Here is a 16,677-nt window from a genome sequence, read left to right as displayed (position 1 = left end):
ATTCTGTGCTGCATACTGTATTATGAAACTGTTACCCTTTCTTGTTTTGGTCACAAGTCCTCCACTTTAAAGGTGTTTCACTTTGGGAACTGCACAGCAAGTTCTTGATTGTCCATTGCTTTCTTTGCAAAGATTTGAGTACAGGGAAACAGGTTTGATTTTCTTCCTCCTTGTCCAGTTACATGAAGGAGTTGAGGGGGGCGGGGGAACCCCTGCTCTGGCTACTGCATGATGTGCCCACTTCCCACCTCTCTGACCTCAACCCCTGCCACTCTTCCCCATTCCCACCCCACCTCATGCACACTGGCCTCCTGGCTGGTTTTGGAGCATGCCACGTTCTCTTACGTGTCTGGGCCTTTGCATTTACCTGGCACATCCTTCCCCCACATAGACATAGGATCTGCTCCCTTCAGTTTCCTCTCAAATATTCCTTATTACAGAAGTCTTTCTGTTTTAATCATTCCAGCCCCCAACTTTGCTGGTACTTTCTCATTCATCATGCTCTGTTGTTCTCTAGGAAAACTGACACACTGTATACTTACTTCTTTATTATCTATCTTCACCTACTAGAATGCAATCTTCATGAGGCAAAGACGAGGTCTTCTTCCTTGCTAATCACATTTGCCCAACACATAGTAGACACTCAGTAAATTGTGTTGAATGGATGAATGCATGTACTAGCAACAGCTATCATTTCATGAATAATAGAATTACAAGCATTATCTCTAATAAAGCAGTAAAGTTACGTTGATGCAGTTAATGCATTGAGGGTCAAAGGCAGTGAGGGGCCCATACCACTGTATGAGGAGGTGTTAGGATCAGAAGCCACTGGGTAAAGGGGAAATGCAACATTTAAATCTGTAGTCTTGACCCCTCCTCTGCAGGCCTGGCTCATATACCCAACTGCCTTTTTTTTTTTTTTTTTAATATATTTTATTGATTTTTTACAGAGAGGAAGGGAGAGAGATAGAGAGTCAGAAACATCGATGAGAGAGAAACATCGATCAGCTGCCTCCTGCACATCTCCCACTGGGGATATGCCCGCAACCCAGGTACATGCCCTCGACCGGAATCGAACCCGGGACCCTTCAGTCCGCAGGCCGACACTCTATCCACTGAGCCAAACCGGTTTCGGCCCAACTGCCTTTTTAACATTTCCTTTTGGATGTCTCATAGGCAGCTCATACAATGTGTCCAAAATGGAACTCTTGATTATCCCTGTTCCCAGTATAAATCTTCTCCTCCCCCAACTTCCTGTTTCAGTTAATGACCACCTTCCGCCTTTGCTCAGGCCAAAGCCAAGGAGTCATGCTGGGTGTCTCACTTTCCTTCAACCCCCATGTGTAATCCATCAGAAAGTGTGCCGACTCCACCATGACAGAAATGGCCAGTTGAACACAAAGATCTATGTTCCCTTTCTGTAGTGCAGAGTCGTGGATGGGAATTGGCTGCCCACATGTGGACTGGATTTCCTAGCTCCCCATCATTCAAGGAAACCATGTGACTAGTTCTCATCAATGGAATATAGGTGGAAGTGCCACAGCCAGGCCTGAGTGCTTAAGAAGCATGTGTGTTTTTTCCCTGCTCTCTTTCTCCATCTGTTTGCTGGGTGAAGAGGATCCTGCAAAAGATTCTGGGGTCCCAGGGAGTTGGTAGAGCCACAAAACGGAAGGAGCTTGGGCCCCTGAGTTACCATTGGAGGAGAGCTACTTGCTTTTTTAGAATACCTGTTTGGATTTTGTTGTTGTTATTGTTAATCCTCACCCGAGGATATATATTTTTTCACATTGATTTTTTATAGAGTGGAAAGGAGGGAGAGAGACACAGAGAGAGAAACATCAATGTGAGAGAGACACATTGATTAGTTGCCTCCCGCATACCCCTGACCAGAGCCTTAGATCAAGCCTGCAACCGAGGTATGTGCCCTTGAGGGAATTGAACCCACAACTTTCAGTGCTCAGGCCAATGCTCTAATCACTGAGAAAAACTGGCAAGGGCCCTGGTTGGACTTTACAGGAAAAACAAATTTTGGGGGTTACCTGTTATAGTAGCTAGCATTACCTTAACTAGTTTATTTATCTACAAAATAGATCTCAAACCTGTCCTCTTGTCTTCATTACTCTCTTATTCTATTTTGAACCACCACCTTCTCTCATCCAAAAGATTGTAAAGGTCTCCTAACGTATCTCCCTGCTGCTATAGACTGAATGTCTGTGTCCCCTGAAAATTCATATGTTGAAACCTAATCCCCAATGTGATGGTATTTGGAGGTGGGGCCTTTGGGAAATGATTAGTTCATGAGAGCAGGCCCCTTAGGAATGGGATTAGTGCTCTTATAAGAGGCAACAGAGAGCTCTCCTGCCCCTTCCACCATGTGAGAATCTAAGAACCAAGAAGCCAGTCCTCACCAGATACTAATATACTTTCTAAAGTACCTAATACTTTTAAAAACTCTGAATCTTTTTGTTTTTTAAATTCAGTTAGGACTTTTCTTTTTCCCCCCTTTCAGTTTTTGTTAAGATATAGTTGACAGGCAGCGCTGTGTAAGTTTAAGGTGTTGAGCATAATGGTTGGACTTACATATATTGTGTAATGATTACCCCAGTAAGTTTAGTTAATATCCATTATCTCATACAGATAAGAAAAAAGAGAAAAAAATTTCCTTGTGATGAAACTTGGGATTTCCTCTTGTAACAACTTTCAAATATACCATTAGCAATGTTAGCTATAGTTACCATGTTGTACATTACATCCCTAGTACTCATTTATCTTATAACTGGACATTACCTTCTGGCCATTTCACCCAATTCTCCCCTTCTCGCCCTCCACCTCTGGTAACCACAAATCTGATCTCTTTTTCTATAAGTTTAGCTTCTTTTTTTTCTATTTTAGATTCCACATATATGTGAGATTATACAATATATGTCTTTCCATGTACATATTTGTTTTACAAACATGTTTCTAAGTAGAAATCGTCCCCAATGTATAGGTGAAAAAATGGGAGTTTGGAAACTGTCCAAGTTTGTGCCCAGTGTCATGCAACCAGAAAATGGTGGGATCAAGGTTGGAACTCTGGTCTGTCTGATACTGAAGTCTCACCAATACTCATGGTGAGACTTCACCATCCTTTGACAAACAATTTCAAAAACGATGTTAGAACCCCAGTAAATTCTAATTCCACATGGTAGCCCACAGAATTGGATACAGAACTGTAATGTTGGTCTATGAGAGTAGATTCAATGATTTATTTAGAGATACTCAAAGGGGTCTTTGCTGGGTGAACTTAGTGGTATTTTAAAAAGATTGCTGAACGAGGAGCCAGGCCAGCTGATTTAAATCCTGGTTTTGCACCACTTAAAGTCGTTGCACTAAGGCAAATGTTCTGCCCTTTGTGAGCCCCCACTTCCTCATCTGGAGGTGGAGTCGTCCATGCCTTCCTCACGGGGTTATGATGCATTGAGTGAGAATGCTCAGCAGAGTGCCTGGCCCATGGTTGGCACCCAGTGATGTTGATCTCCTTCCTTCCTTCCTTGTTTACTTTCTTCCTGCCTATATATAGCACATGTTTGTAAGAGCTGAATGCAAAAGAAGAAGCTGGAGCAAAGAGAGAGGGTGGCGATCTCAATTTGATTTGTCGTTGAGGTGTTGTTTCTTGAGTGAATCCACATTCAGAAGAAAAACACATGCTCATTTTTGTTAAGTTCACCAACTCAAACCATTCTGTCTGAGAAGCAGCTAGTTAACTGTGGCCAAGTTCTGGCTGGCCTTGAATCCAGCATCTGCAACATTCTTTTCTGCGGAAAATTGCTCCTATTATCTCCCGCCCCAGCCCACTGAAATTTGTCTCTGAGAAAAAAAAAATACCTTGCCAAGCTGAATTGTTCTTATATATTTGAAGGAAAATTCCTTGTGTGAGGACAAATCCAATCTTTATGTCAGTGTTACATATCACTCAGAGATCCGAGGTCTGAGTAATGGTTCTGGCCATAAATCTGGTCTTGCTTAAGGGGACTCATTCAGAGCCATGCTGTGAAAAGAGCTGATGTTCAGAAAAATGCTCACGACTACTCCTTGACAGGTTTCAAATGGTACCTCCCCAAGCCTTGGAACATCGCCCTCAAGCACAGCACTTCATCAAATTCCACAAGTGGATGGTTTAGGTTACTACCACTCACAATGGCCCCATCACTGGACTCTGTCCAGCTGGGTGAAGGGTAAAATCCATGTTGGGTCATGGTAGAGGTCAGGCTCACTTCTGGGCTCTGAAACAGTTGCCAGGAAAAGAAGGAAGGGAATTGATTGGGTGTCTGGCATTGTTAGATGCTTCCATATACATCTACCTAGAAATGTTGCAATTGCTTTAACCATTGAAAGCTCTGTTATTTACCACGTTCCGATCCTGTGACCATATCTCTGAAATCTGAGCAGTAGAGGACTTGGCAAGCCAGGTCTGGGTTTGAATTCTGACCACCTGTACTAGAATGACAGGCCAACCAGGGCAGTGTTTGTTCACTTCTGTATCCCACTGCCTAGAATAGTGCCTTGCATACAGTAGGGCCTCAATACTTATTTGTGAAGTTGAATTATCAAGTGGGCTTCTTACTTAGTCTCTTTAAACCCCTGTTTCCTTAACAATAAAAATAGGAAAATAAAACCTACATCATAGAATTTTTAAATTATATATATATGTTTTATTTTGAGAGAATTTTTACATGCAATTGTAAGAAATAATACAGAGAGGGCCTATGTAGCCTGTCCTGCAGTGGTAACATCTTACAAAACAACATCACAGCCAGGATATTGACACTGATCAAGTCATTGATCTTATAGGATTTCCCTTCTAGGATATTTATGGGGATTAAATGCAATTCTATAGTCATAATGCTTCGCACAATACATGCACATTGTAAATATTTAATAACAGCAGCTAATATCCCTTCAGGAAACAATCTGGTATAGACCAGTGCTTCTCAAAGTGTAATGTGAATATGAATCACCTGGGGAGCTTGCTGAACTGCAGATTCTGATGGAGTAGGTCTGAGTGGGGCCTGAGAGTCTTCATTACCAGCAAGCTCCCAGGGGATGCCTGATGTGAAGTGATAGGCTAAGCAAGTGGCCTCCAGAATCAGACTGCCAGGGTGTAATTCTAGTTGCACCCTTATTATCTTTAAGAAACTTGGACACGTTATTTAACATCTCTATGCTCCTTATTTACTTGCTAAATGGGGTTATTTATAGTCCCTACTTCACAGGGCTCTTGTAAGGCATAAATAATCGTTTTAAAGCACTTAGAACAGTGCTGGGATCATAGGAAGTGTAATCATTAAATGTTAGGTATCATAATTTTACATCATTTCTTATTCTGTATTCTCTCACTGAAATGATATCATTTGAGTTTTTCCACTGGTTACTCTGATCCCCAGAAATGTAGAAATTCACCTCTTCTCACTATATGAGAAAAAAGAGAAGTTATTGCTAGAAGGGATTTTTAGAGCTCTTCTAGCTAAAAAAAATGGCAAACATCTGGTTCATCAGTTCCTATTCCCTGCCCATAGCAGACATTACTAATCAATCTTGACACTCTTTTTGAAAAAAAAAAAAATATTTTTATTGATTTCAGAGAGGAAGAGAGAGGGAAAGAGAGAGAGAAACATCAATGATGAGAGAGAATCATTGATTGGCTGCCTCCTGCATGCCCCACACTGGGGATCCAGCCTGAAACCCATGCATATGCCCAACTGACTGGGAATTGAGCGGTGACCTCCTGGTTCATAGGTTGACTCTCAATCACTGAGCCATGCCGACCTGGAGACACTCTTTTTTTTTTTTTTTTTTAAATTAAACCTAAGCTATCATTTCACAGTCCTTCTTAAGAGAGTCTCCAGGCAGAGCTGGTGCTCAAGATGGACTCTGCTTGCCAGACCTGATCTGGCCTAAACTCCTCACAGATGTGGAGTCTTAGACCCAGAGGTATAAAATGACTTCCATGGACTCACACTATCCCCTAGACCAGTGGTTCTCAACCTTGGCTGCACATCAGAATCACCTGGGAATCTTCTTAAAATCCTGATTTCTGGGCCTCATCCTCTGGAAATTCTGTTTCTTTGTTATGGGGTGGGCCACAACATTAGTAACAAAGAAACAGAATTTGAGGAGGATGAGGCCCAGCAATCAGGATTTTATTTTTTTATTTTTTAAATATTTTTTTTATTGATTATTTACAGAGAGGAAGAGAGAGGGATAGAAAGTTAGAAACATTGATGAGAGAGAAACATCGATCAACTGCCTCCTGCACACCCCCTACTGGGGATGTGCCCGCAACCAAGGTACATGTCCTTGACCGGAATCAAACCTGGGACCCTTCAGTCCGCAGGCCGACGCTCTATCCACTGAGCCAAACCGGTCAGGGCCAATTAGGATTTTAAAAAGATTCCCAGGTGATTCTAATGTGCAGCCAAGTTTGAGAACCACTGACCTAGAGAGTGAGTCTGAACTAGAACCCATATCTTCTGTGCTCTTTGTGGAATAAGTTGGAGGGGAGAGAAGAAAGGAAGAGATGCAGGTGAGCACATGATAAGCAAAGGAACATGGGGTAGAAAAAGACATTCTTTATAGACAGGTTCGTGCATTGAGAACAGTAAGAATCTGTGCACTATGCACATCTCAGATTGGCAGCTGCTGGCATTTCCCTTATTCCCCCCTTGAAAGTATAACATGGGGAGGACAAATTGAAGAATAAACTGATTGGAAATTTGGTATGGAAATTTCTTTTTACAATACTCACTAATTGGGGATCCTTAAAAAAAAAAAACCGTAAGGTATGATTGGAAAGGCAAATATCTCATTCTTACCTAATTGAACTCCTTAGGGCCTTTCAGGTGTTGCATTGATCACATCAATCTTGCTGCTGTCCCACCCCTGCCCGCTGGCAGCTATGTTATATACCCTGTAATTCTGCCTCTTCCCCCTCCCTCCCATGTCTCATCACTGGGCCATGGCTGACTTCATGGAGCCTCATGGACACACCACAACAAAGTAGATGAGACGGCAGCCATTTCTATGGATTAGTCAAAGGGAATAATCGGATTCTCTCTTTGGGCAATTTGAACTCTAAAGGTATGAAAAGAATCACTTACCAGTGTGAGGGGAGGGGAGGCAAGAGACAAAAGGAGGTATTGGGACACTAATAAGGGAGCCAAAGCAACAAGGACGCTCCTTGGTAGAGAGATGAGAAAGAATTAAATGAGGAGGTGGCACAGAGAAACAGAGAGGGAGACTGGCCAATGACCTTGTGGCCTATAGAAGAGGCAGAATAATGATCCATAGAGCATCCTGTCCTCTGAACTTTCTTTTCCTATTTTTAATGTTTTAATATGAAAAATTTTAAACATACACAAGAGTAGGCAGAACAGTATAACAATCCCCCTGCACACACTCCTCAGCTTCGATCATGATCAACGCAGGGCCAATCTAGCTTCTCCTTCTGGATTATTTTTGTTTTTTTAAAATCACCTTCTGGTGCATCTACAAAATCCCTGGTGTGAAACACATTCTTATCAGTAGTCAATGTACAGCCTGCCTTTATTTTCATAGTTAGTTACTTAAGTAGTTTCTTTTTTCTTCTAGAAATTTTCTCATTTCCTCCCTACACTTGATCTTAGCCAAAAGGCCGAGAAGCAATTATTGTAGTAAAATATACATAACATAAAATTATTTGCTATTTTAATCATTTTAAGTGTACAGTTCAGTGCCATTCACATTGTTTTGCAAACATCACTTAGTTATTTTCAATAGTGAATTTGTGAAATCACCACCCAAAAACTAAGACCTTGACAATAACCTACATCTAACCAAATCATTCCATCTCATCCATCCTATGGAGCCCCCCTCCCTAGGTAACCCACATCCTAAATCTTTGCATCATCATCCCCTTACTTTCTTTTGATACAGTTTTATTGCGGGTGTATGTACTCCTACAATTATTATTTTTTTTTCACATTACCAATAGTATATTATGCTGTATGCAGTTTTTTGGAACTTACTTGTTTTCCACTTAATATTGTCAAGATTCATCCCTATTGTTGTAGGTCACTGAAAATCATTTGTTCAGGCTGCTAATACTCCATTGTGTGAAGAGTCTATGTATCAGACACGTTCCAGTTCCAGTCCACATCTTGACAGCGTGCCCCCTTTTTCTTACATTAACCTGAGTGTGTCTTTCTTCAGCACAACTAAAACAGCCAGACTAAAACAGCTATGCTTAGCTGTTGCCAGAGCGAAGTCAACACTAATGCTGATGTAAGGGAAGCAGTGAGATTAATCCTTGGAAAGGTCGAAGACTGGTCACATCCATGAGAAAAGGGCCTCTGTCCCCCTGATTTATCTGCAGAGCAAGGTTTGCTCTCAGCTGTGATGGAAATTAAAGAGGAAGCTTTAGGACCTCTGCACTGACCCAAAAATGAAAATCATTTAGCAGCATACAGATGGCAGAGTTGTCATGAAGATCAAATGAGATAATGATATGTGGGAACACTTTGTAAACCCCAGAGCCTTTTTATAAATGTGCAGTGGTAGTGTTGTTGCTGTCATTATTCATTTGCATTGTCTGGGCAAATCATTTTCCTACCCCTCCATGATAAAGGTGGGTGCCTGCTTATAAAGGTTTGCCAGCAGTCCTGAATTTAAGGTAGGAAGAGAGAAGGAGGGAGATGGGAATATTCATGAAATATCAGCTTAGTTCTTAGTCCCTGCAATGGCTCTTCAACATAAGAATTATTATCTCTGGTTTACAGATGAGAAAACTGGGCTTGATAATATGCCCAAAGTCCTTTAACTGGTGGAGGTGGAGTTTAGATTAAAATCCAGGTCTGTCTGAATCTGAAGCCCTTTTTCTATCTTGCCACACTTCCTGAAATCTGCCTAAGCAGTCCTCACTCTTTCCTCATTCACTGTTCCAATATGGCAGGATGAAAACCTCCTCTTTATGATTTTTCTCAGGGTTGTTTTCCCCCCCTACACTGAGACTATTGATGAACTAAAACGGAATCTAAGTAAAAAAAAAATATCTTTGGGAAGACTGGGAGCCTCCTGGGCTTTAATCTGTGGGTTTTAATCTGGGAACCAGGCAACCAGGGGCAGCTGTGCTTGGGTAGACTTGTCACTTGGGTTGCTCCACATATAGAGGCCCCCTGTGGACTGGAGAAGGTGAATTTCACAAGGGGCCACCAGACCTGGGCTCTGGTTCAGGCGATGCCTCTACTTGTTTTAGGCAAACATCTAATCGTCCTGTAAAATGGAATTATGAATGCCCAACAGTGGCTAAGATAAAAGTTAATGTGCTGTAACTTTATATGTTGGGATGAGGGGATAGAAGGGAAAACAGTTTGAAAACTGCAAAGCATTCCCCCCAACATTAATGCAAGCTGGTATTTGTTTTTATGGCTATCATTCCTCCTCTGCAGAGCCCTTTCCCAGGGAAAGCCCTAGAGTAGGAGCTTCTCATAATGCCTGAGGTTTGAGAACTCCTAGAAGGCGAGCAACGCGAAGCCATCTAAAGCAAACCAGAGGAAGTCCAGTCTCTGACTATTTATTTTATGAAGTTAGCGGCTGGATATGTTAAGCAAATGTTTTCTTAATTGTGGCGGTATGAGAAAACAATGGGGCAAGGGCTGCCGGGGACAGGGGAGTATCAGGCCTCCACCCCACCCCCAGCCCCCACCACGAAACCTCCAGAGAATGACAGGAAAAAATTAAAGACAGGCCTTTTCTTTTCGTGGTCACATGGCTGCACTGCTGCTGTAATAAGAACCTGCACCAATTAGAAAGGTTTCACCTCCTCCCGCCTGGCTCCTCCCCCAATTACCCTCCCCCCTCCCCCCTCCCCCCCGGCACCTCTCAAAGCCGACTGGGTGGTGGACTCCGGGAGTTTGCCAAACACAGCAAACACGGGTGTGTGTGAGCGGCTGGAGGGGGACTCTTCCCCCTGCCATCTCCGTCCCTTCCTCCCCTGCTCCCTCCCTTCCACACTGTTTTGATTTTCTAGGACTTCCTCCTCTGAGGGAGGGGGAGGAAAGACGCGGCGAGCGCCTGGCGTGCGTGTGTGTGTGTGTGTGTGTGTGTGCAAAGTGGAGTGTAACATGCTGTAATGGGAGGAAACGGAGCCGCTTCCGAGGGTCCTGGACTGCAGCAGCTGTTCTGATTCCAGTGGCACCTGAGCACGCACCTCCACACGCGAGCGCGACCTGTACCATCAGGTACGTGTGGTCGCCGGCCTGCCTGGGCTGTGTGGCTGGGGTGTGCGTGGTAGCGAGAGAGTGCGGTGGTGCCCCAGGTCGGCGCCTGGGGGAGCAGGGAGCCCGGGGCGGCGGGCGGCGGGCGGCGGGACGCTCCGCGTGCGCCGCGGTCTGGCGGGTGAGCCGGTGGGAGCGCTCTTCCCGGGGCTGCTTCCCGGGCGGGTCTGACGCCGAGGGCAGCGGAGGTGCTGCAGGTCTGGCTGGCACGCGCTGGCGCTGGGCTGGCGGTGGCGGGTAAGGGGCGACCGGTGCAAGGGGGCATCGAGCGGGGCTTGCCCGCGGACGTCGGTGTCACGTGTGCTGTGGGCCACTGGGGCGAGGGCCAACTGTGTGCGGATGAGGAACATGCCTGGCCCACGGCAGCGGGCACCTGGGAGCGCACGAAAGGCTCGTCTGTTGGTGCGTGTGCACTCAGGCTGTGTTCCCGCCGGCGGGGCCTGGGGGACGTGATGTGTGGGAGACGCAGGCTACTCGCGCTCCCTGGGACGGGAGCCTCCTCCGGGGGCCCGGCGCGGCACTAGGCCCTGTGCGGCCGATCCGTCCCCGAGCGCGTCCGCACCCGCCCGGGGGGGTGCTGCCCGCCTCCGGCGCGCGGCGGGCGGGGGAAGGGAAACGAGCCTCTCCTGGCGCGCTCGGCCCGGCTCGCGCCTCCCCGCCGGCTCACCTGGGCTCAGCCCCACCTGCTCGGGGGGAGGGGCGTGGCCGGGGGCGTGGCCTGTCGGGCCTGGCAGAGCCCGGCAGAGCCGCGGAGAGAGCGGGCGGCTCCTCATTCCAGGGATTCTTCGGGCTCCCGCGCTCGCGTCCGCCGCTGAGCCGGCCCGGCGCGCGCCGTCGGCGTGTGCGTGTGGGTGTGCGGAGGGGGCGCCGGTGCGGGAGCGCGGGCGCGAGCGCGCCTGTGCGTTGGTGCGCCCCCGCAGTGCGCCCCGCGCGCGCGGAGATACCGCCCCCGCCCTCACGGGGCCCTGCCGGCCGGAGGCGGGCGCGCCCTGAGCCGCTTGGCGGTGAGTGCTGGAGGACCCGCGCCGGGTGAGGGGTGGCCTGCGGGGGAACGCAGGGTGGGGCTGACTCGGAGCGGGACCGAGGACGCCCTCCTGCAAGGAGGCGGTGGCTCCTCCTTGGCGGGGACACTTGAGGCGCCGGGTGGGAACCGAAGCGCCCCGGCTCTCTGAGGTAGATGTGCAGCTCCTGGAGGGGTTCCCGAGTGGAAGGCGTCCCGAGAGTGGGGGAGATCGGTCAGGAAGGGGGCCCGGCGCCCCGCGTCCCTTTTGGTCCTGGCCAGCGGCACCGGAGGGCTGTGTGCGGGACTGCGGGAAGGGCTGAGGATGGGCAGCCGGGACCGGTCTCTTTCCTCTCGGTGGACTTCCTGCCCCCTCCCCAAAACCAAACCACACACTCTCCCTGCACGAGTGCAGGCCTCGTCGATAAGCAAAGGTCTCCTTTTTGTGTGGTGCTTAAAGTCTTCTTTGATTCATTAAACTGAGACATTTAAATGTCTTAGGATGACAGTACTTGCTATTGCTATTAACTTTACGCGCTTTATTGGCATGTGTTCGTCTACTTAAAATAGAGGATGAAAAAAATCGGTTTCACTTTGATCATTGGTGCTGTATGTTTGCTAGCTGGATTTCCTTCTCTGGTTAATAAGAACCAGCAGCCTGCGGACGGGGGTGGAGGCTGCTCTTCCAGTTTTTATCAGCAGCTGGTTGCCCCCTTTATTTATAAGGTACTACCGCCCGGTTTTGTAGAGTTTGAAAACCTTTTTTTCTAAACCTACCTGACGAAAATGAAGGCTCGCAAATGTTTCCTCTGAACACCCAAAGGCAAAAACATTGAATGTTAATTCTCCTATTAGTATGTAAAGGTCAGTTTTGCATACCATTTTGGCAGACCAAACTTTAACTCTGCTCTAGTCTCTGCGTCCACAGGCTTGTAACATTCATTGTTTCCTGCTTGCAGCTAATGAAGTCTGCGCATGACTGTGAGGGGTTTAGCCTGAGTAGTTTAAAGAGGGTTTTGGAGTCAGCAGCCTTAAGGCTGTATTTCAGACTTGAGCATCTCTAAATCTCAATGCTCTAATTTTAAATAATGGGCTTAGAAATACTTTCCTAGGCAGTTTGTTGCCTCATACTCAAGACACAGTTGTGTGTGTTTGTGTGTGTGTTTTCTGTGCATTTCCTTTTATATCTGGCTGAAAAGTCACCTCCCCCATGTAAACCCCTCAATTTGTTGCTTAACTTCGGTAAAGTTTTAATCCCAGGTTGATTTCCCCTGCCGTAGTTTTTTCACTTTTGGGAAGCCTGCCTTTGCTTTCCATTTAGAGCAGTGGTTCTCAACCTTGGCTGCACACTAGAATCACCTGGGAATCTTTTTAAAATCCTGATTTCTGGGCCTCATCCTCCTGAAAGTCTCTTTCTTTGTTACTCATGTTGTGGCCCATAACAAAGAAAGGTTGAGAACCACTGATTTAGAAGGAAATGCAAATAATTTTTATGTTGACCAAAACAATACCATTAAGAAAATAATTCTGCTCTAAATAATCATGGACTGCATTCCAAAACTGTGTGTGTTGTAAAAACAGCTCTGGATTACTTCTGGAGACTTGAGTTCAAGTCCTGACTTTGTCACCTTGTAAGTGTGTGACCAGGAAAAGTTCTCTTTAACCTTTCGTGTTTTATTTTCCTCTGTAAGGGGGTGATAATATCTGCCCTAATACATTACAGAGTTTCAGGAATTAGAGGGAATAATGTGCTTTGAAAAATACTTGTGTTATGTTATTTGTAAAAGCCTTTGAAGACGTGAGAGAGCTTCATAAACACAATCGTTGCCACTCGCCCCGAGTGATTTAGGACTAGGACTTTACCTTAAGATTTTAACGGACATGATAATTATGAAACTAAAAACTTTCACTTTTAAATGTTCCGTTTGATAAGAGTTCTGTAACGGGAAATTCCTTTTATCTCCTTATGGAGTCGCCTTGTTACCAACCTCTGGTGGTTGCAAAAAAAAAAAAAAAAAAAAAATCCAAAGGAAGATTTTACTTTGTGTCTTTTTAGGTTATCGCTCCTGGATAGTTTTGCTGTGTAACTTTTAGTTTGCCTTAATCAAATAATAAGTAAAACAACTATAATAAAAGTTGTTTTTGCAACTTCGAATATGACAATAAAATAATAAGAATTGTAAGTTCAGGAGGTAAGTCAAGAACAGGGTTGGGCAAAAGTAGGTTTACAGTAGTTAGTATGCAGTAGTTTATTCTATTTATTAATTATTATGATTATTATTAACTTACTTTTGCCCACCCCTGCGCATTGGCATAATTCCAATGTAAATAAAATTCTGACACTGTGTAGAGATTTTAACATCAAATTGTCTGTTTTTGGCCTTTGTTAGATAAGCTGTTGCAGTTATGAGAACCTGGTGACAGAGAAAGTTTTTTTTTAATTAAGAAGTTTCTAGAAGAAATGTGAACTGAGGCTGATTTGTAATTCTTTTAGGGAGCGTATTTAAAGTTATTGGATGAATCTATATGGGGGAGTTTAATGGTTGAGACAAATGAGTGTGGCCAGTCAGCCGGTAGCCATTTAGGATCTGTCCACATTAAAGCAACAGCAATTTAGAAATTGGACTGTCAGATCTTTTTTTTTTTTTTTTTAAATATATTTTATTGATTTTTTACAGAGAGGAAGGGAGAGAGATAGAGAGTCAGAAACATCGATGAGAGAGAAACATCGATCAGCCGCCTCCTACACATCTCCTACTGGGGATGTGCCCGCAACCCAGGTACATGCCCTTGACCGGAATCGAACCCGGGACCCTTCAGTCCGCAAGCCGACGCTCCATCCACTGAGCCAAACCGGCCCCGGCGGACTGTCAGATCTTGATAGTACAAACTGCCAAGGTAGGAAAGGAGGGAGTTGTATGCGGGAGGTGCTGACACCTGAATTTTTTTTTTAACCTGGGATATAGTGTAATAGCTCCTTTGCAAAGAAAGAAAATCTTGTCTCTCGTGCCTCAGGTGTTATAAACGTGCAGTTGATCCCCATTATTCTCATTTTCTGTGGACTCCGTGTTTGAGAATCTGTCTACTTACTAAAATGTTTTTGTGATTCCCAAAACAGTATTTGCAGCCCTTTTGCAATCATTCATGCACATGCTCAGAGTGGTAAAAAATGTGTGTCTCTGAAATGCATGCTCCCAGCCGAGGTTGAACAAAACAATACTCTGCCTCCTTGTTTCAACTCTCATACTGTAAACAAGTATGCTGTTGCAGTCTATTGAGTGCCGTGTTTTTCTCATTTGGGGGCTTTTTGTTGGCGGTTTTGCTGTTTAAAAAGCATAATACCGAAGTGCTAAGTGTTCCTAAGAGCAAGAAGGCTGTCATGTGCCTTACATTTTAAAGAAGCGCATTTAGATAAGTTTTGTCCAGGCATGAGTTATAATGCTGTTGGCCTGGAGTTCAGTGTTAATGAATCACAACAGATATCAAATAAGGTGCCTTTAAATAGAAACACTCATAAAACAAGATTATGTATTGATCAGTTGACAAAAATGTTGTAACCGAGGCTTGCAGGAACCTAACCCTGTCTTTCCCCTAGGAGTAATGGTCCAGTGTTTGCTAATTCAGTGTTCACAGAGACTTTATAGAACATAACTATGGTGAATAATGAGAACTGACTGTATTTACTGATGTGGAGAACTAGCGTGCTTCCTAATGATACAGCATGTCATGGGTTAGAAGACTTTAGGCTCTTCCTAAGCTGATGGTTATGATTTGGGAACAGTGGAGAGTTAGACCTGGAGTATTATGGAAGTTTGCCAACTTGCAAATTTATGTATCTCATTCTTGGGGGTAATAAGTTCCTGAGAGGATGAGGCACCGTGGTACTTGTGAATAGGAAAGTCTAAATATCCAAATAAAACAAATGGCAAGAACAAACATATCCAGAGTAAATTAAAATTCCAAAGTTTCTCTTATTTATTATGTGGTGCTGTACAAGGCTGAGATCTTGAAAGTGAGACAGATTCACAACAGCCTAAATATGAGATAGAAAAAGGTAGTTAATTTTTATTTTGACAACAGTGTTACAAAAGGGTGGGAGTTGGTAGTCTGCTCAAAAAGTCCAGATGTGAATTTTATTTTTCCTCCTTGGACACAGTGGTGTCAGTGTGGGCCCACCATGTAGTACTTTCCAGGGGACACTGTAGGGAGATGGGTGAAATCAGCCAGCAGTAAGCATTTTACTCCAGCACTGGGCAGCCTCACATAAAGGTCATGAAACAGGCTGTAACCTAAGTTTGATTTTGCAGTTTTAAGCCTAAATAGGTGGCCCTCAACTCACCCATGGTCAGCTTTCAGATAGTCTGTGCATTTGCGCAGTTTGCACTGAAAGCAAACTGCATTTTATGATAACTAGGATTTTAGTTTTGCATGGAGGCACTGTTTGGCAGCTCTTGTTGCCAGGGTCAGGATGACTAAATATCGGATCCCTATGTCCTTTTGTTCCCATCCCCTAGCCCCGGGGAGTCTAGTCTTGGGCCATTTTAGCATCAGAACACCTAAAGTAGTTAATTGAGCATTCCATCAGGAGTTTCCACGCCCAGTGCTACCTGTATTCAGCCCAAGCTAACTGGCACCTCCATCTCTTGATGTGATGGGAGGTGGAGTTGAGCAAAGGCACAGCTGAGTTAATGGCAGGCACCTGACGTAACCTTGTTCCTGATACGTAATGTGTCCCACTTGGGAAGTTAGATTGTTGGCTGCCCAACCCATAGACCTACCTATCTCCCGCAGAGGTTTCATTGGAGGGACATTAAGGAGAGGGTACACACCTGTATCAATTTACCAAGTTGATTAGTGTTCTAAGCCAATGGAAGGGCTGCCAACAAAGATGGCTCTCATTCTGAGGCTATGCCTGAGGTTGGCTAGCACTTGAAAGAAGCCTAACTAGGGATTTTACACACACACACACACACACACACACACACCTGGAAGTAAGCATAAACCGTGGGTATATTGTTCAGATTTTTGACATTTGGCCTTCAAAATGCATTTTCAAGAATGGTTATGTGTACAAGTAAGAAATTGGATGTAAGTGGAATCTGGCCTGTCTGACATTGGATGTAAGTGGAATCTGGTCTGTCTGACATTGTGCCTGGTATGCTGCTTCAGATTATGGCAATTTGGGCCAGTTAATTATTCATGCCTGGAACATACCTAGATAAGGAAAGCTGGACGTATGTTCTATCTTTGGTAGTATGACTATGGAAAGAGTATTTTGAATAAATACTCATGACCAAAATATATTTTTCATATATATTTCGTCATCCACTATGCATGACTCACAGCTCCCCAAACCTTTGGAATTTCCCCAGGGTTGAGAGTGACAAA

The 16,677-nt window shown here is 44.8% G+C and overlaps 1 protein-coding gene across 2 annotated transcripts in view; it reads left to right on the top strand.

Moving 5' to 3' along the window:
• The first annotated feature begins 9,920 nt into the window (after positions 1–9,920).
• The window catches only part of VGLL4 (vestigial like family member 4), a 145,363-nt gene continuing 138,606 nt past the window's right edge, over positions 9,921–16,677 (top strand). Inside the window, exon 1 of one of the 2 annotated variants that reach the window (XM_081105643.1) lies at positions 9,921–10,253. The gene's annotated coding sequence lies outside the window, so the exon portion shown is untranslated. Of the gene's footprint in view, positions 10,254–11,016; positions 11,294–16,677 lie in introns of those variants that run through there. The other variant, XM_081105644.1, reaches the window with a different exon arrangement.

This window comes from Myotis nattereri, assembly GCF_964212035.1.
Source record: "Myotis nattereri genome assembly, chromosome: 14".
NCBI lineage: Eukaryota > Metazoa > Chordata > Mammalia > Chiroptera > Vespertilionidae > Myotis > Myotis nattereri.
This window is presented reverse-complemented; position numbering and strand designations above follow the sequence as displayed.